Here is a 24500-nt window from a genome sequence, read left to right as displayed (position 1 = left end):
TTCTATCCATGTAACACTGTGACCAAATACATTAGGTTTTGTGATTTTTCAATCAATCGCAATCAACAGGATAGCTTCTGAAGATTATTCTTCCCCATCAGTAGGATATTTCCGTATCCAATATTGGATGCATAAAACCTTGTGCCTCCAACGTAACGCTCTCGTTTTCGAAGTTCTCCAAATATTCATTCATTCAGAATGAATTCAGATTCAACTTCATACAAATGATCTCTAAATCAACGATAGTCCTACGTCACCCTTGCGGTTATACCATAGATATAACCCACTTCCTGTTTTTTTTAATGCAATCAAAATGTGTACCTATTACACCATCGGATTCGAACCCGAACCCCTGGCATGATAATGTGGGACGCTAACCACTCGGCCACGGGAGCACAGAAATGCAAAATGCAAAAAAGCAGTCTGGAAACTACAAGTGCTAATAATTTGCGTTGCATAATAATCTTACATCAGACCATTTTTTTCTCTATTATAGTGACTTTCGACACATTTCGGTTGGTTCGTCACTTTTACTTCCATTTTTGGAAGAATGTCGGGATGTGAGAATGTGAGAATTGAACTCGTGATCGCTGCGTGAGAGGTATGGATGTTACCACTACGCCAGAACCCCTCCATCATAAGACCATTAATATTAGTACTTATTTTATTAGTAAAGCATCAATGTTTTATTAGTAACGCATTGTTTTCATGTCAAAGTCAAATCGTGTCATTGTATGGAATGAGTAACAAAACGCGGAAACGCAACACGGCGAGGTCGAGCATAGGTGCAATATTAATTGGAGCTCTACCAAGCGACAAAGAAAGTCCTCATTGTTTTTGTAATAAATTTTCATTTCAGAAAAATCAACTGCAAAAGATATTTCTACCTCTGGTTCTGGCGGATTGAATGTAGATTTAATTCGTCATTGACTGTACAAGTTCTCGAGAAAGAACGCAATAGGAAATTTAAATACTTTTACCCATTTCCAGTTTCATCGAATAAAGAATTTCAGACACTTGTTATCTTCCTTTTTTTTCTCATATGCTACAGGTGAACATTGTCTGACAGGGGATTTCCATAATTGGATATCCGCGATGACAAAATTTTCAGTGTCGACGTCTGGGGCGACATTCGAATTGGGAGTCAAACTATTTTTTTCAGATACGAAGGCCCGAAGGCAGTTTTGAAATGTTAAAATTTCAATGAAACCATGTTTATAATGTAATTTTATTATATCTAAAACACCTAGTACTGACTTTTACCTAAACATGTTGCTATATATTTTCTAATATTTCCATAAAATGATAAAAAACCATCATTAGACACATTTTTCGTTTAATATTTGTTCACAATTTGCGAGATCAAATATTACTCAATTATATAGAATATGTATTCTATATAATTGAGTAATATTTGATTAAATTAATTAATTAAATTAGATTACATTTTCATCCATGATTTTTTTTATTTTCAAAGTGTGTTCAATCCACTTGGTAGTCCATAGTCATTATCGCTCAGGGAGGTGATCTGGCGTAGTGGTAACATCCGTACCTCTCACGCTAAAGATCACGAGTTCAATTCTTACTTCCGTCATTCTTCCAAAATGGAAGGTAAAAGTGACGAACCAGCTAAAAGTGTTGGAAATCACTATAATACAGAAAAAAATTATAGAAGGTTGTGTCCAAGACACGACCACATTGTTGACGTAGAACTACGCTGTTATTTTGTTCAAGTTGCTTGTTAATAACTTCGGATATTATTTCAGAACGCTCGAGATAAGCGCAGCTGTTATCCTTAGTGGAGAAAGTTTTGCTACTGTCAAGGGAAACCCAATCACATACAAATTTCTAAAACGACATTTACTTTATTGGTGACTAAATAAAAGAAATAAATTCTGTCTGGTCATCTCAATAACCTCGAAAAGAGTTGCATTGCTTCATTATGATCAGAGAGATTTGCGCAAATACGCAAATGCCATCCTTGTTGAAGGCAGTTTTGCGATTGGCACGCGATCCCAAATAACTCACAACATTCCAGCACGACATTCGCTATGGTTTAGCTTCATATCCCTCAAATAATTATGTAGCGCACAACCTTATCGCCTGCTCCACCATAGCGTTAGTTCGATGCATTGATGCAATGTCAAAGGCACCAACGAAGTCCTTTAATGACGAAAAACAAGCGAAGTTTACTGCTTTGAATAAAAAAAGTCTGAATATTTGCCTCAGCAGAGATCCATTATTCATACCGAAGCGCTAATATTCCTCTTCCTCTACCTCCCTCTTTGTTTATATTTATTATCGCGGGTGCTTAATTTGCATCACCAATCAATGTAATGATTGCAATACCAGATACATCAGAGAGTGAGTAATTTGGTCGCGCTCACAACTCAATCCAAAACGAAGACATATGATGACGCAAAACAAACAAACTATGTTCATTGCCTCGAGTAAAAAACGAGACTGAAAGTTTGCCTCAGCGAGATCCAATATTTATGCTCTAAGCAAATATTCCCCTTCGCTCTTCTTATTCTTATTGTCTTTGTTCACGGAGACTTTCAATCATTGCCCTTCGTTTATCGCCGATAAGTTGCTCGTTATTGTCGGCATGGGCATGAGCAGAACAAATGTATGGGAAAATGGAAATGCTTCTAGTTTTCATCAATATAAATCGTTTACACACCAGGGATTGTAATATATAGCATGAAAAACAAATCTTAGGAAATTTTCGATTCTTTTGGTGTGTAAATCGTCAAAATCCGTTCGCGGCAATAAAAGTTATTAACGTTAACTTTATTGACGTAGAATTACGTCTTTCATTAAGGGTGCCAAATCAGAAAACAGGTCACGTTTTTATGAAATAAAGTTAACGTTAATAACTTTTTTTGCCGCGGACGGATTTTGGCGATTTACATACTAAACGAATCGGAAATTCCGTAAGATTTGTTTAATATGCTATACATTAGAGTCCCCTGGTTTGTAAATGGTTAAAATTCACGATAACTTTAAGCGTTTCCATTTTCCCATACATTTGTTCTGTCCATTTGTGTGCTTTCCCTAACAGGGCTGTCAACAACGAGCAACTTATCGACGACCAACGGAGGGGAAATCGTAGGATTTAAAGTCTCCGTGAACAAAGGAAAAGTAGAAGAATGAAGGGGAATATTTGCCTAGAGTATAAACAGTGGATCTCGCTGAGGCAAACTTTCATTCGGCATCGGACTGTTGAGCAATCCAGTTCACTTTGCTTTCGCTGCACTTCGATCTAAGATTGGACCCCACCAGTGGTAATCCAACTTGGATATCGTCGTTTGGTTTTTCTGTTCGTTTTTCGCGTTATTCGTATCGTGTGTTTTTCTTTCCGCGTCATAAATTGGACGCTTCGCGTGGTGTGTGATGAGCAAGAAGAAGAGGAAGACAGGCTCGAGCCCTGCAAAAAACGAACGCATTGCCAGGGGCAATAAAATTTCGAGGCAAGCGTCATCTAATGATGCACGCGATGTTAGTGCAGTGAAAAGCGCTCGCACTGAACCGAGCCTTCGCGAGTGTGACACCGCATCGAACAACAGCGAAGTAGGCGATTTCGACGCGTCGGTGGAAAATGTAAACGCCGTTACCCTGGCAGCAACCAAAATCAAGCTCCCCCCGCTGGTGGTGAAGGCGGTTGCTCTTGACAAACTCATCAGCGAATTCGCATCGATGGGTGTTGAGCTTGTTTTTCAATCCTTCACAATGCAGGCAAATTCATGCGAATGTTCGCGAACTTTTTTCGCCAACCAATCAGAACGAAGCGCGGGACCACTTGCGAAAGAGCGAAAAAAGATAGAACTTCCCAAGCTTTTGCTGCGAAAAATTACGAATTCACGGTACACTGATAGTTGCATCTGCCCACATCAGAAAGTTGGAGCAAGTCAATCAAGATGGGTGCAACAAGATATGAAAAATTTTGCTCAGCTTCACATCGATGGAACGATGCAAGCAATATTCAAGCTTGCGGCAGGATAGTAAATAATTTTCCGAATTTCTATTCATACTTTACTGAATTTTCTAACATTGAATTGTATGAAGTTCAAGATATACTTGAACTCACATTTGTGAGTAATATGAATTTGATTCACCAATCTCGTACAACTTGTTTTCGTCGTAAGGACGATATTTTGACAGATTCGCATGACAGTCATTTTCCAAGCAGTTAACACGTTGAGCCCCGACCGAAATAGAGGACCGACAATGAACTTTTCGTCTGGCCCGTGTAGGTCCCAGCGAAACTATAGTAAGCTTTCTAAATATCATTTTGTAACTTTGTTGTTGCCGTTCCCAATGTCGACACTATCCGAACGAGAGGTCTGCTGTCAGTCCGGTGAGATCGGCGCAAAAAAGTCGGACATTTCAGTGTCAGTCCCCAGGGACCGACGTGGGGCTTAACGTGTTAACATTGTTTGTTTTCAGTTATCAGAAGGGCTTCGTTGGTGCCTTTGAGAATGCATCAATGCATCAACTGACATTATGGCGAAGTAGGCGTTATGGTTGTGCGCCAAAAAATTATTTGGGGAGTACCAAGCATCTTGAATGTCTCACTGGAATGTTATAAGTTATTTGGGTTCGCGTGCCAGTCGCAAAACTGCCTTCAATGCCTTTGTATTTGCACTAATATTGATCATGATGAAGCATTGCTACTGTTTTCGAGGTTGTTATTAACAAAAAGAGTTTATTTAGCTTGTTTAGTCACCAAGAAAGTAAATGTCGTTCTGGAATTTTGTATGTGATTGGGTTTCGCTTGCCAGTAGCAAAACTTCCTCCACTAAGGGTGACAGCTGCGCTTCTCTCGAGCATGAGAAAGTAATGCAACTTTTTTTGAGGGCAGTAATATTAACAGAAGCGTTTCTTTTGAGAATAGCGCAAAATGGTGAGAAGTGTTTATGTTCCTAGTAGTTTCAAGCAACCAATGTATGGCTCTGTATGCATGCTATGGCGAACGCTTGTTTGGCGCTTGGTTCACGTTGTACGAACGATGGCTAGAGGTGCGATTCCTATGAGGAAATACTAAATAACATGTAGCATGATATTTGACACTTGCAAGTGTTGTCATTGTTGCTGTTTCCATGCGGTGCTCAAGATATATTGATGTAGTTATGAGATGTGGAATAATGGTGCTGGTGCAACATGTATACAATCTACTGTAGCCGAGTCTATTTCAATTGCGAAAAAGGACCCCGGAATAGTGTTCGAGGTAAATTTTCAATGCATCGACATGAAATAAATTGCGATATACGATCAGCTAGTGTATTGTTTTGCGAGGGCAAGAATGAATCATCAATCAATTATCGTCAACTGATTCTACAATGAAAAAACAGGAAGTGGGTTATATCTATGGTATAACCGCAAGGGTGACGTAGGACTATCGTTGATTTAGAGATCATTTGTTTGAAGTTGAATCTAAATCCATTCTGAATGAATGAATAAATGAATATTTGGGGGACTTCGAAAACGAGAGCGTTACGTTGGAGGCTCAAGGTTTTATGCATCCAATATAGGATACGAAAACCCTTGTTCTGAAGAATAATCTTCAGAAGCTTTCCTGCTAACTGTACTTGATTGACAAATCACAAACCCAAATTTATTATATGGATATTTTATGGATAGAAAACATTAAAATAAACTCGATGTCGATGTCGATGTCGATGAATGTGTCTCACCACCAGAATATCGCTTAAGTATGCTTTTTGTGTGTAATTGAATCGAGAGAAGGTGTGGTTTACGATAGCAATTTGGAAGGCAAACTAGAGGGGAATGAACTCTCTGAGCTCGAAACTTTCGGCGACTGAGCAATAATCGATTGCGTGCGCATACAATATTGGATACGGAAATATCCTACTGATGGGGAAGAATAATTTTCAGAAGCTTTCCTGCTAATTACACTTGGTTGAAAAATTACAAAATCAAATCTATTTGATCGCTGTGTTATATGGTTAGAAAACATTAAAATAAACTCTTTCACGTGAATGTATTTTTAAATTCCCAGAGGAACTGGTAGATTATTTTCCAGAAATGATTAGATATTTCCGGAACTTTCTCGATGCTGAATGGCATCCAAACGGAAAGAATTCCGCGCGTGTATGTGTGTGTAGCGAAGTCTTCCCGGGGAACCGTTTGTGGCATCACTCTCCTCCTGATGGATTCCCTTCTGGCCTCGGGTGCACAAACAGGCTCTTGGTGACACCGTTCATCCGCGCTTTCATGATAAACGAAGAGCTTCACCACAACAGCGACAACATGCTCCAATCGCTGTTCAATTAGAACTGAGTGGATTTCCGAGCGGCGCTTGCTTATATACCGATTGGTGTTTTCAATAGCCTGTTTTGAATGCAATTTTAAGACTATTGAAACAAGTTTTTGGATCAAAAAGTAACAAGTATAGAACGTGTAGACATTTTATCTTTCGAATGAAGTGTTTATCATACCATTTCGTTCAGTTGTTTAGGAGCTATTAACGCTCAAAATCTCGGTCTCCGGCGTAACGCTTTCGTTTTCGAAACTTTGATTTTACACCCGGTATAGAAATGAAAGACGTAGTCCTACGTCAAAACTATTTCAGAGACTATTCTACTAAGCAGTTGTTTCTAAAATTTCACAACATTATAAAATAATATCCGAAGGTATAAATAAGCGACTTATATAAAATAAAAGCGTAGTTCTACGTCAAAAATGCGTTCGTATCTTGGACACAACCTCTATAATAATTTTTTTTTTTTCATAAAATCGTGACCTGTTTTCTGATTTGGTACCCTTAATGAAAAACGTAATTCTACGTCAAAAAATAAAAAAAAACTTCCCCAAAAGCGAAGTACGAAGCTGAATACCGTCAAGTCGAATTGGATTATTTCAGAGTTATGACGTCATCGGTATAAATTTGGATCGTTTGGTGCAACATGTTCACAAATATTATTGTGATATGTTCCGAAAAGTGAAGATGCTGATTTTTTCGTCGGGTTACGAGTTTTATGGCAAACAATATCAGAAAGCATTATCCTTCCCACTTTTCATGGTCACCTTGTCTTGTTTAAGAATGTTTCGCACTACACTAACACATATAGACAATTTAGTAAACATCGAATCAAAACAAAATCCTCATTCATTGAATGAAATCATTTTGGCAGAGAGTGTAATAAGGAAACGTTTTATTTTGTAAACACTATCCTTTTTCTTTTTGTTCAATTTTGGTCACATAACCTTATATGTATTTCGGTAAACCAGTCGTGATAGTACAGTTTTGCTAATTTTTCGCGAGTGATAAATAACCCGAAGCTTCATAAAAACTGCGATAGTGAATTCACCCAGTAGCCATCTTATTTTTTAAACGACCTTGAATTGTGATACATATTTCATTGGAAATTGACGAAAGGATCGAGTTGTAAGTTATTTGAATTACTTTTAAAATGTTTCTCTTTATTATTCTGGTGATAAAAACATAATTCGGACATCATAAACAGTCGACCTCATAGAACTAATCGCTTACTTCAGATGAGATTTTCATGGATTCACATAGATTACGAATACAATCGATGTGTGCATACTATATTCGCGTTGATGGCATTGAGTGTCGTGTTTTGTGTGCGTGAAGCGAGAAAGGAATGGATTTTCTGAAGAATAAACATATTTTTGAATTAAATTGTGAATGAAAATTGTGTTACTAAATTACATAGAATAGACATTCTATGTAATTTAGTGACACGTTTCCTGCATGTGGTTTCGATTGAAAACAGTGTATGATAATGATTCAACAAATTAATAATGGAATTTTTGGGGAATATTGGGAAATTGATAGAAAATGGTTGAGTTGGGACCAGAACTACGTGTTTTATGTACATCGATAACATAAAGTGATTATTTTCATTCAATTTTGAACAATTTAGGGAACAACAATGCTTCAAGCATAGAGATGTCGGTTAATTGTTCGATTAATTCAAACGATCGAATATCTGCTATTACACGAGTAATTTTGTATCAAATGCAAAATGCTAAATCATAAAATATTAATACATCGAATAATTAATTGCGATTACTGCGGTCAATAAAACAGGGAACCATTTCTTAAGTTAAGGGAAAGGCTTTAATTTTTTTCAACGGTGTCTATCTAACATCACACGTTAGGCACCGTGCATAAATTACGTAACGCAAAAAATCCGGTTTTGGAAACCCCTACCCTCTACGTAACGCAATTTCCTATCTTTAATACACTGAAAGTAACGCAACCGTGTTACGTAATTTGTGCACGACGCCTTATGATATGCAACCCGTAATTTTTGATCGGTTCTTTGCACGACCCTCAGTAGAAATAAGTTTGGAATTAGTGAAGATTTCGCCATTGAATATTCAGAGGGGCGAGGCATATCTATCGTACCAGTGATCAATGATTTTATAAACAAGCGTCACACAAAAATTCACAAAAACAAATTTGCTAGCCCAAGAAATTTTGAATTGAAAAAAACGTACGCTTTTGCAACAAGAGTAATGCAAAAGAATAATTCATTTTTCCAACGCCCGCCAAAAATATGAATTGTTCAATTATCAAATGAACTGAAATACTGAAAAAATCATTGAAAAACTTATTGTGCACTACGATGTTGATTTTCAAAAATTATTTTTGATGTAATTTTTATAATTATGACATCCCTTTTCATCATCGATACCTGTGCAAACAAATATTCGCTCGATTAGCCGGATAATTAAAGATAATTATTCGAATGAATCTACTATTGTGAAATGCCCCAATGATTAATCAATATCGATTGAACGAAAAACTGAGACATCTCTATTCACGCACACTGAAACCAATGGTAGATGTCGACACTATAGCTTCGGTGTCGCAAATTGTAAACAATTTGTATAAATTTCGTGTGACGGATACGCTTCTGCCAAAGTAAATAGAATACCAGGTATGTTACATCGCCTGTATCAAAGAAGAAAAAGAAGCTAATTTTATAAAAACCTCAGTTTGTAAAAGGTCTTAAAGTTTTTTCAAATGTGCTTTATTACTTGTTTGAAAATTAAGGAAAAATGGCACACTTAAAGCTTATCTGACGACAAATACGATAATGTATCGGGCTTTCACTGCAGATAAAGTGTCGGAACAATAGCAGAACTGAAAGTGATTAACGAATTGGAATATCGTTCCATCGTTTCCCAATAGATAAGTCGTTGACATGAGAAACCCGTTGAGATGCATTCAATCGATGGTCTTGAAATTGCTTTTTGCTGTTTCTATTTGCCTACCACTACATAAACAAAGTGAGGAGTAATATACCTGGTATCCTATTTACTTCGCGCTTCTGCCATAAAATGTGTGCATGTCTTTACACACAGGTATAACAAATCAATGCTTTTCAAGTTGAACTGAGTTATCATCAATTAGTCAATGATAATTTTGTGTACAATTTGTTATTAGCTCAAATTTTTACTGTATGGTATAATCTCTCAATGTAAAAACTAACAAAAATAGTGAACTGAATTCATTGGAGGAGCAGCCTGGTTGAGAGGCTTTGCTCGATGAGTACTTCAATGGAAATATATTACCAAGCAGTTGTGAAAACGTAATAATTTTTCGTTTTTTTTGTAGTTATCCTGTGTAGCCTTTGAATTATATACATTATTGGTGAAAGGTTCGACTTGTGAAACCTGCTCACGAGCTGCTTGTGAACAGAGGCTTATTGATGTTTGGAATGTGATATGTATAATCACGAATGATTTTGAGGACTTTTCATGTATGACGTCATAAATTCTATACATTCAGTTAAATTGTATGTTACGCACAAAACTTCTTACATAATTTGCGAAATCGATGTTTCAAATTTGCAATAATGTTGTGTATTTTGTTCATTTGAACCCGCTTTTACGTATGTTATCTCTTACAAATAGAACTTGATGCAGAAATAAACTGAAAATTAGTGACAGAAAGTACGCGAATTGACGCATAGAGTAAAGTTGTTAGGCTAGGTGCAAATTGAGAAGCGTATAGCACTCGTGAGCTAACACGAAACTACCAACACAACTCATATGTGTTACAATGGTCGCGTGGTGGTGCGCATATTGAGTCTCAGTTTGGTGTAAATAACGCGCTACTCGGATACAATGTGTGACTCACACTTAGTTGCGCGATATATTTATTTACCAACAAAATCACCGCACCCGGCACGACCAGCACGAGAAACTATGGTTCAGCCACAGCGTCTCGCGAGACGCGTCTTACAAGCACTGCGCTATCTCGCGTCGCCTGCCCAATATGCGCTGTTCTATTTGTTTTCATTAGCCACAAAAACAGGCGCTCTGTATCGTAAAGCCACTCACGCTATACGTGTCTTAATTTGCGCCTAGCCTTAAGTGGTATTTGCGCTCATGGAGATAACTCCACAATCAGTTGTGGAGTAGGCAGTAGAACCCGGATAAGACAACAAGGGTTAAACTGAGGAGAAAACTCGGAGATATTTCAGCATGAAAACTATGTATGAACATTATTGTCGTATACACCAGTGTTCAGACAATTTGAGAGCCTTAAACAACCCAAAAGAACACTCACCGGCGAATTTTTGGAGGGCCTATAGAATGACAATGTGCAATAAACTCGTCTGTTGTTTCTGATGTCCGCGTTGCATTAAACTTGATTTATTTCAGAAATAATATTTTGAAATTTCTTTGTTGAATTCACATTCGCCGAAAACCGCTGTTTTACGGTAGTTGGAAGGTATGAAATATTCTTTACAAAAATATGATCTGATGCACAATATTCTAATATGAGATGACCATCGGGTCATAAATAAATCATGAACATTTTGGAAAGGCAAAATGATTCGAAACTCGGCGGCTATCTTTTAGTTGTTTTCAGTTCCTCTAGTGAGTTTTATTTTACAGAAAAACAGATCGTAAAAAAATGAGTCAATAAAACTCACCAAATTGTTACAAATTTAGAACGAAACCGTCATGATTATACGCACTATCCTACCTGTGCGAGTAATGTTGTGTACGATACAAAAAAAAACAGCGCACCTGTGGTAAATGTCAGACACTTTGGACGACATTGTGTCCCTTGTGCGTAAAGTGAAAACTGTGATGGAGTTTCGAGATAAACACATTTTTAAAATCAAAATTATGAATGAAAAAAAAAGTTTTTCGTATGAAATAAATATGCTATGTGACAGTGTAAACCGTTTTATGTAAGTGGTGAAAAAATTATGAAGGAAAATAGTGTATGACAATAATTCTTTATAACAATATAACTGTATAACAAATTTCAGTGGAAACTTGACGAGACGTGTTTTAAGCATAAAAATTACTTGATGCTTTAAACACGTTGCCCGACTCTTGCCCTTATTTTGAATTTATTTAATTTTGAGCTGATTTCAAGCGTGCTAAATTGAAAAGAATATCTTCGCTTCACTCTCACTTTGAACACTGTAGGGGAACTGCGGGCAAAACGGCGGATGATTTTCTATTTATGCTGATGAGTAGGGTAGGGCGGAGCTAGTTGCCCATTTCAGTATGGTAGCGTACGTGGATTTTTAAAAGATAATATTTCCAAAAAATTCTAACTATTGGCCTAAAATATAGTAAAAAAAGTAGGGTTTTAGTGTCAGCGAACGAAGCGGACTGAATACATATTGTCTCTAGAAGACATTAGTTCACTTGTGCTCGAAAATTCGAATGATTGTGCCATTGTATTTCTATTATTTTGGTCTTTTACTATACAGTAGAATAATCTAGATCTTTCAAACGATCACTTCACAAATCGAAGGTTTTACGGTTATACCTTTTCTACAATTAGTTTCATGGATATGGTTTGAGTTACAACCAAAACTTCAAAGCTGGAATAAACAAATAGCGGTATCACAGTTCCGTTTTGGTGTGAAGAAATTTCCTCCGATATTATGGAGAAGACATTTGAAGACATTATCTCGTACCATGTCAAGACTTTTGAAAAAAAAATCACCTGACATCCCTGCGGCGCACCTCCGGTTTTTTGCTTGGATTTGTTTTGATGACATTTGTACCGTTCGCCCCAAAGTATATTGCAATAACCTCCAGGTATGCTACATTATTCGATGCATTACTGTGAATTCTGATATTTAATGTGAGCGTTTACTATATTTAATGATAGTTTTACAGAAAAAAAAATTAAATATGACAATTATACTGCAAGTGGCTTGTGCGGTAGTTGGTATCAGGTTGTCTCGTTTCAAATACCCTGGGTTTAGCAGTAAAACATATGCTTTCTGTATTTGTTTCTAGTGTGCGTAATGAAACGCAGCATACCTGAAAAATTTTTATGCGTTCCTCTCAAACGAGCAATTTGTGTGACCAACTAGCCCCTCTATATATGGAAAAGAATATTCATGAAAATTCAATAAAAATTATTCTAAAAACGATTTCCATTAAAATTTAAAACAAATACATACAATAAACTTTTGTTTTACGTTAGAATCGATTTTTCTCGTGATTATTTACCATTTTCAGAACCAATTTTATAATGCACAAACAATGAATGATTTTTGGAAAATCGGCATCATGTTCGTATGTTTTAACCTTCCTAATAAAAAGTTTTTCCAATATGCTTAAATTATTGCATCAGCAATTCGCTATTTTTCATAGATCCATAGATTCCATAGATCGCTAATTTTTTGGACGCTCAGATTCCAAGATATCGTCACTCACCAACTTACCCCTATGACCAACTAGCTCCGCCCTACCGTACCCCTCTCAGATGTTTTTCTGTGATATTTAAATTACAACATTGGAGGGTTTTCAAAAGTGTCAATTTAGAACAAAAACTGAAAAACATGCGACTCTGCATGCGGATGTAGTTTTCGCAACTGATATCTAAGTTGCAAAAATTATTTTCGAAGTTTGATTCACTGTGGATTATATTTCGATAGGCAAAACGTATCAGATAGGCTGATTCATCCGTAGGTGGGAAATTGTGAATGATTCTAATAATCCTACTGGGGGTGAGACGGACAGCATTCAACTCGCGTTCGTTTTTTTACTTTTTTTACATTTCATTTGCCAAACAAACGATGAGAAAAAGAGAGAACATGTCATTGTTGTAGTCAGCGATAAATTTCTCCACTTCATGGCGATCTTATCCGCAGCATAATATGTCTGTTTCACGCACAACAAAAATTTTTAATCTGTCGGTCTGGTTTTATCCCAATGAAAACATTTTTTTTTAAATTGTAGAAAATTCAAGAGACTGGTGGGTCAGATACACAACCAGAGAGAAGCAGGACTACAGCAAGGGCTGTCAATTTAATTAACTTATCGAATGAATATTAGTAGTTTTCCTGCACCTAATAGCAAAATTACACCTCCCAAAAACAGTATTACCAAACAAATAATTCACAAATTATACTATTTAGCATCATTCACAGAACGGCAACAAAAAATCCGAAATCAATTATGTTTGTGGTAACTACACTAATGAACACAGCTCTCGCTTTTGAAAAATATCATCTTTCCATCCGGCTTTCAATGTGTTGTACTTTGAAGCCACTTTCAATTCTGAAACCGTTCACGAATCCGTAAAAACTTAACATATTTCTTTGCTTGTATCCAAGTTATATATTAATAAAAAATGCTAAAAAATCATTTCTCAAAATGTTTCCCAGCTGGCGTCGTTGGGATTTTCTGAGGTGAAAAATCTCTAGTTACGTCTTCCTTCGGAAGGGAAGTAAAAGAAGTTGGCCCGGCTCATGAGTTGTTGAGTCTGATAGGTAGGAACAGGTGGAGTCGCCTCCCTGATGTCGGTGATTGGCACTAAAGTGGCGGAAATAGGCCGACGAAAAATAAGCGAAGATAAAAAAAAAAATTCTCAAAATGCAATTTTATAATCCATCTCATAATGGGGCACATCGCTCCAGTATAGAAATTAAACAAGAGAGTTAGTCAGTTCCTGTGTTACCAATTCACTCAGATATTTTCTGCAATTGTTTTATACCCAAATAGTTTCTGAAAAGCATAAAACCATTTTCAGATATCTTTTCTAGTTATGTGTTATGTGATAAGAACCAGAACGAACAAAATTATTTCAATGTTTCTGACTACTAAAATTCATTCATGATTAAGAATAATGCAAACTTAAGAATCAAAATAAAAACTCATAAATACGAACGCCAAAAATCTGGCAGCACATTTGTGAACAGCGGCACGTAGCAATATATTTGTGAACAGCGGCACATATTAATACGCTTGTAAACAAAAATATTGGATTCAAAATTCTTTTGCGTTTTCGGCGTTTGATAACAAAAATGCCTCGAAAATAACGTAACGGAAGCGGAGGGTATAAGAAGCGAATCAAGAGCTATTTCAATAGCTTCGATATCGTTTGACATTTTGACTCTTTGTTGTGGTGCGTTTTGGACACGCAGATGGGCATCTTACCTCGCTTTTTTAAGAATGGTGTAATATGAACGCGTTTAGAATTCTCGATATTTCTGTTGGTTTGCCTATTCGTAATCGTTATTGCTCATTTCATTACAAGTAAAACAAACGTGGCTACGTTGTGGATGTGAAGAAACGTTGAAATATGTAGTAAAAATACATGTTGAATCCTGTTTTGCCTAACAGGGGCGTCTTGCCCGAACTTCCCCTACTCTAATTGCTTCTTTTATTCGGAGCCATTTGAGGGGTGTGTATTGGGTAATTTTCGTGTCAGTGCGAATATGGAAGAGTATCCAGAGTTTTGGAATGCGGCCATACACCACATTTATTTCGATACAACGTCACTTTCATGGAAGTATGATTTTAACCCTTTCACTGCGAGCGTCGCCTATACGACCTGTGTGTACGAGTGTCGCTTATAGACGACATCCGCGCGATGACTTGTTTGTACTCTCAGGTTTGTACGAGCGTCGGCCATAGACGACATCAGAGTGATACTGCACTTCGATCAAAAAAGTGCAGTATCACTTCGATATGCACACTTTTCGGCGCAGTGCTCCGGTATCACTCCGACGGAGCACACTGCCGTAGCGAAAGGATTAAATCCCAGTAGGAAAATTTTACTGTGGCATGTGATGGGGTTCGTTCCCACCTCAAGCGAAGTATAGGAGCAAAAGTGTTCATCCATCAGTAATTTGTTGTAGAAGATCCGATTCTTGTGTTGCACGTTAGTTTTTATGCGGTGCCAAATGTAGATTGAAATCGTTACCATTAATCGGTTTTAATGTTCTATTTCTTAGGAATGTGGAATAATCCGCGATGACAGATGTACAGTGTCAAAGTCTGGCAAATTATCCGGCAAGTTATTCTCTATCAGATTACAATCCCCGAAGGCAGTTTTAAATTGTTCAAATTTTGAATGAAAACTTTGGTTAATGTTATTTGGTTACTTGGTTACTTTGGAACTTGGCATCCTGACCCTTACTCAACCATTTGTGCATATTTGCACAAAAATTCTTCATCATAGTATACAAACATTACCATACACAATTTTCAAATGAAATTTTTTTCGCAATTTGCGATAAAACGTGTTACTTTTTCACATAGAATAGAAATTCGATGTCTTTGCCACTTCTCAAACTCGGGAAACGAAGATGACTCAACCATCTTCAACTGATTCTACAAAACTAAGACTTTTTCCACAATAACTTCTAAGAAGTTATTTCAAAACGTTCGATGCACTTAAAATATTACCCGAAGTGATAAGAACAATAAAAATGGAGATTGAATAATATAATTCCGTAGTTCTACGTCGAAAATGCGGTCGTGTCTTAGACCCAACCCCTTACAATTTTTCCTACTTGTTCAGTGCCTAAATTGTCCTTTTACCCCCTATATGTTCCGGTTAGACGTAGTCCTACATCAAAACAGCACCACAGACGGCAAAAAAAATGTTTAGTTTTCGAAAACATGTTTTTAAAAATGACGAATTTCATGCGTTTTTGAACGTTTTTCTGTATAATTCGCTTTCGTTTGTACAAATATGATCTTGAAGAAGTTCCCACAGTAGCATTCGTTTGTTGTTATATGCTACGAATTATGACACAATGACACAATAACGTTGACGCAGGCTAGTGCGGGCCATCGAACCGAAGAATAAATGACGCCCAGCTTATTGGTGGAACGAATCTCTCCGCAACTTTCACGTTAGTTGTCTTCGAGCCAGAAGACGCGCCCAGAGAGCAAGACCATCGCTCCGTGATGGCGAAGATCAGAAGTCCAGTGACGTCCGTTGAATCGTGTCCCGAGAGACTGAATTATTCCCGAGGCATGATCCAACGACTTGGCCACCCATACCGTACGAAGAGAATATTGTCGAGCGCTCAAGAGTCTCCGAGTCTCGAGAAACTGATAGCAGTGGCAAAAAGACTACAGATGAGAAAGCACCCGGCCCCGAATGAATCCCTAATGAAAGCGGCTATACAGGCGTTCCAGAAAATTTTCAGTACAGTGCTACGGAAGTGTCTGGACGATGGTTACTTTTTTAAACAATGGAAGATACAGAAGTTTTTTTTTTTGGCAGACTTATCTCACTTCTTAACTAGGCGAACCTAGCCAGAATTTTCACCTGCCCCCGGGCTTCTGAATGCCAAAGGGGGACTAGGCTCTGCGGAATGCACGTATCTGCATGCTCGTGCTGTTTCAGTCCTGACCGAGAAATTGTCGGACAATCGCGCAGGTGCTAAGGATGACCGACTTTTGGATGCCGGCCAATTCCTTCTCCATGTTCAACACCTTTAGCGCTTCCAGAAGTGTCTTCGGGACAATTCCAGTTCCAGAGAGAACGACTGGAACAATTCTTGGGACCTCCCTTAGCCCCCACAGTTCCTTGAGCTCCACGGCCAATGGTCGGTACTTGCAGATTTTGCGACCGTGGGTCTCCTCCAGATTCTGGTTCAGTGGAATAGCGACATCGATGATGGTGACTTTGCGGTCGCTCTTGTCGTAAACCATTATATCTGGGCGGTTGTGGTGGATCGAGAGGTCGGTCAGAACAGTGCGATCCCAGTACAGCTTGAAACGGTCATTTTCCAGGACAGGTGCAGGCAGGTACCGGTAGTTTGGTACGTTGTCTTCCAGTAGAGCACATTGGAGCGCCAGTTGTCGATGAACAATACGGGCCACGTTGTTGTGGCGCTCGGTGTAGGCTGCGTTGGCCAAAACGGGACAGCCTCCCATAATGTGCTCTATGTTTTCACCTGGTTGATGGCACATCCGGCAAATGTCATCAACGTCTTGATGCCAGACGTACCGCCTGCAGTTTCTCGTCGGCATTATCCTGTCCTGGATGGCTATCATGTCGGCTTCTACTACTGAAGAGAGTTCACCACGCGTTAGCCACAGATTAGATGCGGCCTTGTCGACGTGTGGCCGGTCCAGTTGATGGGGGTGGGCACCATGCACTGCCTTCTGCTTCCAAGCTGCAATCTTCTCCTCCACTGTCTGCAGATTGCAGTTGAGTTGGTACTCCGCTTGCGCCAAGTGCAGAGCGCTGTATCCTCTGTCGGCGGCGCAGACAGCCCGGTATAGCGCGTTTTGGTTGGCGCGTTCTGCGAAGTACTCGCGCAGTTGTCGTACCTGGGCAACACACAGTGCAGATATGTCGACTATTCCAAGTCCCCCTTCTTTGCGTGGCAGTGAAACTCTCTCCAGTGCCGATTGAGGATGGTGCATTCCGGCCTCTTTAAATGCTTTCCTCATCCTCCTCTCAAGGTCCTCTAGGTCAGTTTTGCTCCATTTGACTACACCAAAACTGAAGGTCAGCAGGGGAACCGCGAATGTGTTGATCGCGCGTACCTTGTTCCCCGCGTTGAGGAAAGTCCTCAGGACACAGTTCACTCGACTCAAGAACTTGTCTCGCAGCTTGTCGGAATCCAAGATATTTATAGGATTCGCCACGAACCATGTCTCTTATGAACTCGCCGTCATAGACCTCGTAACCTCCGGATTCGGTAAGCTGCCCTTTCAGCAGATGGACACAGCGGCACTTGTCAAGGCCGAACTCCATGCAGATGTCCCTGCTTATGTCTTCGACAACCCGGATAGCTACACCTAGACGCTGACGTGAATCAGCGTAGACCTTGAGATCATCCATGTAGAAGGTATGGGTCACTTCTTCGTGAGCGCCGTCGCCATACCTTATTTTATAGCCATGACCGTTTCTATTGAGCGTCCTACTGAGGGGGTTCAGTGCCAGACAAAACCAAAGCGGGCTGAAAGAGTCGCCTTGGAATATCCCCCTCTTTATCTGCAGCGTTCTAGACTGCAACACATTTTCCCCATCACTGAGGTGCAGATACGTACTCCACTGCCTCATCGCATGCTGCAGGAACCTAACGATGACGGGATCAATTTTGTAGAGCTCCAATACCCGGACGAGAAACGAGTGAGGTATGGAGTCATAAGCCTTCCTGTAATCGATGTAGGCCATACTTAGGTTCCGCTGGTTATATACCGCCTTCTCGTCGCTAATGTGGTCGTAGAACGCTTTCTCGTTATCTCTGAACATCCGATTTTGTTCCTGGCGCTTTGCAGAGTCAGAGTAACGTTTCAGCCGTTTTGTAAGGACGCTCAATTGCTGTACCAGTGTGTCGAGTTTTTCCGTCAGCTGGTGAGCTCCCAGCTGGCGAAGTTCAGTAGGCCGCACGATCACAGCAACTTGGCGACATAATTTCACCGATCTGCTGCCTCTTTTGTACGCCATCAGTCTTCCAATTGCGGCGCGCTTGTTTAGGATCCGTTGCTCCAATCTCCTTCGCCATGGAGGCTCACGCCTTTCACGGAGATGTTGGAGCAGTCCGCCTCTTGGCCTAATACGGTATCCTAAACTTTTGGCGGTCGCCACAGCAGCACAGTAAACTTTCAGTTGCAGCTCCTCCATGTTCTCAGCATCAACCAAGTGCAGCGGAAGAACGTGCTCGTTCATAAGCTTTACTGCACTTGTCAGCCTGCGGGAATGCTGCAACTTCGGGATCCTGGGGCGCGACAAAGGGTCCGTGTCGCGGAACTGTGAGATCGCCTCGTCATAATGGAAGACCAGATCGCGTAGTAGTTGTTGATCTGGCTGTGGATCTTCCGGCTCAGAGGGTTGTTGTACTGTGGCCTCCACTGGTGCTGATTCGCGTGCCCCACTCGCGAATGAATTGCTCAGCCGTACTGAACTTCGTCTCGACACATCGCTTGCTCTGCTTGTTCTGGAGCTTAGTTCTCTCTGCACCTGCTGCTTGATCTCGTCGACTTGCGTTTGGGAGAGCATATTGTTGCGTACAATCGCTCTACGCCTCGCGTTCATCGCGTTTTGGTCAAGCCTCCCGACGAACTCTGGATACGCTTCCTCGAACATTGCGAGTATTCGAGGGCGACCGCTCATGTCCGTCTCCAAAGCAGTGCAGATGTAATAGGCGCGGATGATCCGTCGCCTAGTAGTACCCACAAGTGTGGACGACTGTCGTCTGACAGTCGCAACACGCCTCGTAGGCGCAGCGTTTCGTTGGTGATGTCGATGGCTGCTGTTTCCGTGTGGCGGTAGCTCTTCGGGTTGAACCCGGCTGGTGGCCCGCTCTTGCACATCGCCCTCCAGCCGCTGGCCGCTCGCTCTTACGCCCGTTCCAGGACCAGCTCCAGTTCGGGGACCCTCCTCGGGTGATCGCATTCGTAGTATTCGTCTTGACCTTAGCTCCATTGTCTGGGTGTATCTCCTTTTCCCGGGAGACAGCGGGTTGGCAAGGCCTCCATGACCCGGGAGGCCTTCCCCGGGAGAGATATAGCGCTCTGACTCGCTCGCACCCCCTCACTTAGCCACTTTCGACACCCGTTCTCGGAGCCAAGACCAGGTGTGTGTTTCCAGTTCACGCCCGATCTAAAAATGTCGTCATATGATCTTCGTGGAGGCGTGAGATAGGAACATTTGAGACCAACAGGTAGGCTCCTACCCTAGTGTTGATCCCCATTTGAGAATTTGATTTTTTTTTTTGGCAGACTTATCTCACTTCTTAACTAGGCGAACCTAGCCAGAATTTTCACCTGCCCCCGGGCTTCTGAATGCCAAAGGGGGACTAGGCTCTGCGGAATGCACGTATCTGCATGCTCGTGCTGTTTCAGTCCTGACCGAGAAATTGTCGGACAATCGCGCAGGTGCTAAGGATGACCGACTTTTGGATGCCGGCCAATTCCTTCTCCATATTCAACACCTTTAGCGCTTCCAGAAGTGTCTTCAGGACAATTCCAGTTCCAGAGAGAACGACTGGAACAATTCTTGGGACCTCCCTTAGCCCCCACAGTTCCTTGAGCTCCACGGCCAATGGTCGGTACTTGCAGATTTTGCGACCGTGGGTCTCCTCCAGATTCTGGTTCAGTGGAATAGCGACATCGATGATGGTGACTTTGCGGTCGCTCTTGTCGTAAACCATTATATCTGGCCGGTTGTGGTGGATCGAGAGGTCGGTCAGAACAGTGCGATCCCAGTACAGCTTGAAACGGTCATTTTCCAGGACAGGTGCAGGCAGGTTTGGTACGTTGTCTTCCAGTAGAGCACATTGGAGCGCCAGTTGTCGATGAACAATACGGGCCACGTTGTTGTGGCGCTCGGTGTAGGCTGCGTTGGCCAAAACGGGACAGCCTCCCATAATGTGCTCTATGTTTTCACCTGGTTGATGGCACATCCGGCAAATGTCATCAACGTCTTGATGCCAGACGTACCGCCTGCAGTTTCTCGTCGGCATTATCCTGTCCTGGATGGCTATCATGTCGGCTTCTACTACTGAAGAGAGTTCACCACGCGTTAGCCACAGATTAGATGCGGCCTTGTCGACGTGTGGCCGATCCAGTTGATGGGGGTGGGCACCATGCACTGCCTTCTGCTTCCAAGCTGCAATCTTCTCCTCCACTGTCTGCAGATTGCAGTTGAGTTGGTACTCCGCTTGCGCCAAGTGCAGAGCGCTGTATCCTCTGTCGGCGGCGCAGACAGCCCGGTATAGCGCGTTTTGGTTGGCGCGTTCTGCGAAGTACTCGCGCAGTTGTCGTACCTGGGCAACACACAGTGCAGATATGTCGACTATTCCAAGTCCCCCTTCTTTGCGTGGCAGTGAAACTCTCTCCAGTGCCGATTGAGGATGGTGCATTCCGGCCTCTTTAAATGCTTTCCTCATCCTCCTCTCAAGGTCCTCTAGGTCAGTTTTGCTCCATTTGACTACACCAAAACTGAAGGTCAGCAGGGGAACCGCGAATGTGTTGATCGCGCGTACCTTGTTCCCCGCGTTGAGGAAAGTCCTCAGGACACAGTTCACTCGACTCAAGAACTTGTCTCGCAGCTCCGTCTTGATGTCGGAGTGGCGAATCCCGGTGAGCTGTCGGAATCCAAGATATTTATAGGATTCGCCACGAACCATGTCTCTTATGAACTCGCCGTCATAGACCTCGTAACCTCCGGATTCGGTAAGCTGCCCTTTCAGCAGATGGACACAGCGGCACTTGTCAAGGCCGAACTCCATGCAGATGTCCCTGCTTATGTCTTCGACAACCCGGATAGCTACACCTAGACGCTGACGTGAATCAGCGTAGACCTTGAGATCATCCATGTAGAAGGTATGGGTCACTTCTTCGTGGGCGCCGTCGCCATACCTTATTTTATAGCCATGACCGTTTCTATTGAGCGTCCTACTGAGGGGGTTCAGTGCCAGACAAAACCAAAGCGGGCTGAAAGAGTCGCCTTGGAATATCCCCCTCTTTATCTGCAGCGTTCTAGACTGCAACACATTTTCCCCATCACTGAGGTGCAGAGACGTACTCCACTGCCTCATCGCATGCTGCAGGAACCTAACGACGACGGGATCAATTTTGTAGAGCTCCAATACCCGGACGAGAAACGAGTGAGGTATGGAGTCATAAGCCTTCCTGTAATCGATATAGGCCATGCTTAGGTTCCGCTGGTTATAAACCGCCTGGCCGACTATGGCTGCGTCGATGATGGCCTGGTCTTTGCAGCCATGCGTATTTTTCCTGCATCCTTTCTGCTCTTCTGCGATGATGTGATGCTGTTCGCAGTGAGCAGAAACTTTGGCGGTAATTATGCTGCTCAGTATTTTGTACAGACTCGATAGGCACGTTATCGGTCTGTACTTTGATGGGTTCAATGTGTTGCTGTCTTTCGGGAGGAGGAAGGTGACGCCACGGGTGGCGAATTCAGGAAGGTTGTGTGGGTCACGTAGCACCTTGTTGAAGCACTCAGCTATCTTTGGATGTGCGACGGTCAGCTTCTTGTGCCAGAAGTTCTGAACACCATCGGGGCACGGTGCTGCCCAGTTCCTCAGGTACCGCGAGGCTTCGCGGACATCGTTCTCTCCGACGATGATAGCTGGCATCTCTCCAATTTCACCACAACTCTCCTCCTCCCGTCTTAACCACATTTGCCCGTCGCGATGTTCTACTGGGGTCTCCCAAATACCAGCCCAGAAGTTCGTCACATCGCTAATATCTGGCAAACCTTCGCGGTAGTCGGGCTTCTCGTCGCTAATGTGGTCGTAGAACGCTTTCTCGTTATCTCTGAACATCCGATTTTGTTCCTGGCGCTTTGCAGAGTCAGAGTAACGTTTCAGCCGTTTTGTAAGGACGCTCAATTGCTGTACCAGTGTGTCGAGTTTTTCCGTCAGCTGGTGAGCTCCCAGCTGGCGAAGTTCAGTAGGCCGCACGATCACAGCAACTTGGCGACATAATTTCGCCGATCTGCTGCCTCTTTTGTACGCCATCAGTCTTCCAATTGCGGCGCGCTTGTTTAGGATCCGTTGCTCCAATCTCCTTCGCCATGGAGGTTCACGCCTTTCACGGAGATGTTGGAGCAGTCCGCCTCTTGGCCTAATACGGTATCCTAAACTTTTGGCGGTCGCCACAGCAGCACAGTAAACTTTCAGTTGCAGCTCCTCCATGTTCTCAGCATCAACCAAGTGCAGCGGAAGAACGTGCTCGTTCATGAGCTTTACTGCACTTGTCAGCCTGCGGGAATGCTGCAACTTCGGGATCCTGGGGCGCGACAATGGGTCTGTGTCGCGGAACTGTGAGATCGCCTCGTCGTAGTGGAAGACCAGATCGCGTAGTAGTTGTTGATCTGGCTGTGGGTCTTCCGGCTCAGGGGGTTGTAGTACTGTGGCCTCCACTGGTGCTGATTCGCGTGCCCCACTCGCGAATGAATTGCTCAGCCGTACTGAACTTCGTCTCGACACATCGCTTGCTCTGTTATTCCTGGAGCTTATTTCTCTCTGCACCTGCTGCTTGATCTCGTCGATTTGCGTTTGGGAGAGCATGTTGTTGCGTACTATCGCTCTACGCCTCGCGTTCATCGCGTTCTGATCAAGCCTCCCGACCAACTCTGGATACGCTTCCTCGAACATTGTTAGTATTCGAGGGCGACAGCTCATGTCCGTCTCCAAAGCAGTGCAGATGTAATAGGCGCGGATCACGAATTCATTCATTTCGTGTGTCCACATGATCCGGCGCCTAGTGGTACCCACAAGTGTGGACGACTGTCGTCTGGCAGTCGCAACACGTCTCGTAGGCGCAGCGTTTCTTGGGTGATGTCGATGGCTGCTGTTTCCGTGTGGCGGTAGCTCTTCGGGTTGAACCCGGCTGGTGGCCCGCTCTTGCACATCGCCCTCCAGCCGCTGGCCGCTCGCTCTTACGCCCGTTCCAGGACCAGCTCCAGTTCGGGGACCCTCCTCGGGTGATCGCATTCTAATTACTCTTCGTGAAAATGTTTTTTTTTTTTTTTTTTTTTTTTTTTTTTTTATTTCTGTATTATAGTGATTTTCAACACATTTGGCTGGTTAGTCACTTTTACCTTCCATTTCGGAAGAATGTCGGGAGTGAGAATTGAACTCGTGACCCTTAGCGTGAGAGGTATGGATGTTACCGCTACGCCAGATCGCCTCCTCATATACAGAAGTTAGTGTTGCTGCCGAAACCAGGAAAGCCCCCGGGAGTATCAACATTAGGGTGCCAATGAATGTGTGGGAAAAATCGATCCTAAAATTAAAAAAAAAAAATACAAAAAAAATGTTTACCACCTCGATAAAACACCCTATGTCGAATTTCAGCTCAATCGGACTTAAGTCCGATATATATGATAATCGAAATTAAGACCGATGAGTCGGTCCTTAAGGGAGAGTGGCGCAAAGCGGTCAAAGTATGAGGTTTTTGAAAATCGACAAATCACCCAAGGGGAGAGTAAAGTTAATCGGGGTTTTCGAAAAAAAAAATTGATGCCAAATGTCTTAAATTAAACAAATTAAATGTCTTGTGCATGAAACGTCGAGATCTAGTGTCGTCTCGAAACATTTTTTTTTGTCAAAAAATCAGCACTCTGGGACTTTTTTCTCGGAGTATGAAACGAGAAGTATGGTTTTGGGTGCCAATAAAAATAGTTATCTCGGTTTTGACGTAGGACTACGTCTTTCATTTCTATACCGGGGTGTAAAATCAAAGTTTCGAAAACGAAAGCGTTACGCCGGAGACCGAGATTTTGA

General features: G+C 41.9%; 1 protein-coding gene across 4 annotated transcripts in view; it reads left to right on the top strand.

The window, feature by feature from the left end:
- The window catches only part of LOC129777647 (uncharacterized), a 41299-nt gene that overhangs the window by 4097 nt on the left and 12702 nt on the right, over positions 1 to 24500 (top strand). For 2 of the 4 annotated variants that reach the window (XM_055784032.1, XM_055784031.1), the window contains exon 1: positions 7112 to 7411. The exons of 1 other annotated variant lie outside the window; for it this stretch is intronic. The gene's annotated coding sequence lies outside the window, so the exon portion shown is untranslated. Of the gene's footprint in view, positions 1 to 7111; positions 7412 to 11085; positions 11208 to 24500 lie in introns of those variants that run through there. One more of the 4 variants, XM_055784035.1, reaches the window with a different exon arrangement.

The sequence above is a fragment of the Toxorhynchites rutilus genome, chromosome 3, assembly GCF_029784135.1.
Source record: "Toxorhynchites rutilus septentrionalis strain SRP chromosome 3, ASM2978413v1, whole genome shotgun sequence".
NCBI lineage: Eukaryota > Metazoa > Arthropoda > Insecta > Diptera > Culicidae > Toxorhynchites > Toxorhynchites rutilus.
This window is presented reverse-complemented; position numbering and strand designations above follow the sequence as displayed.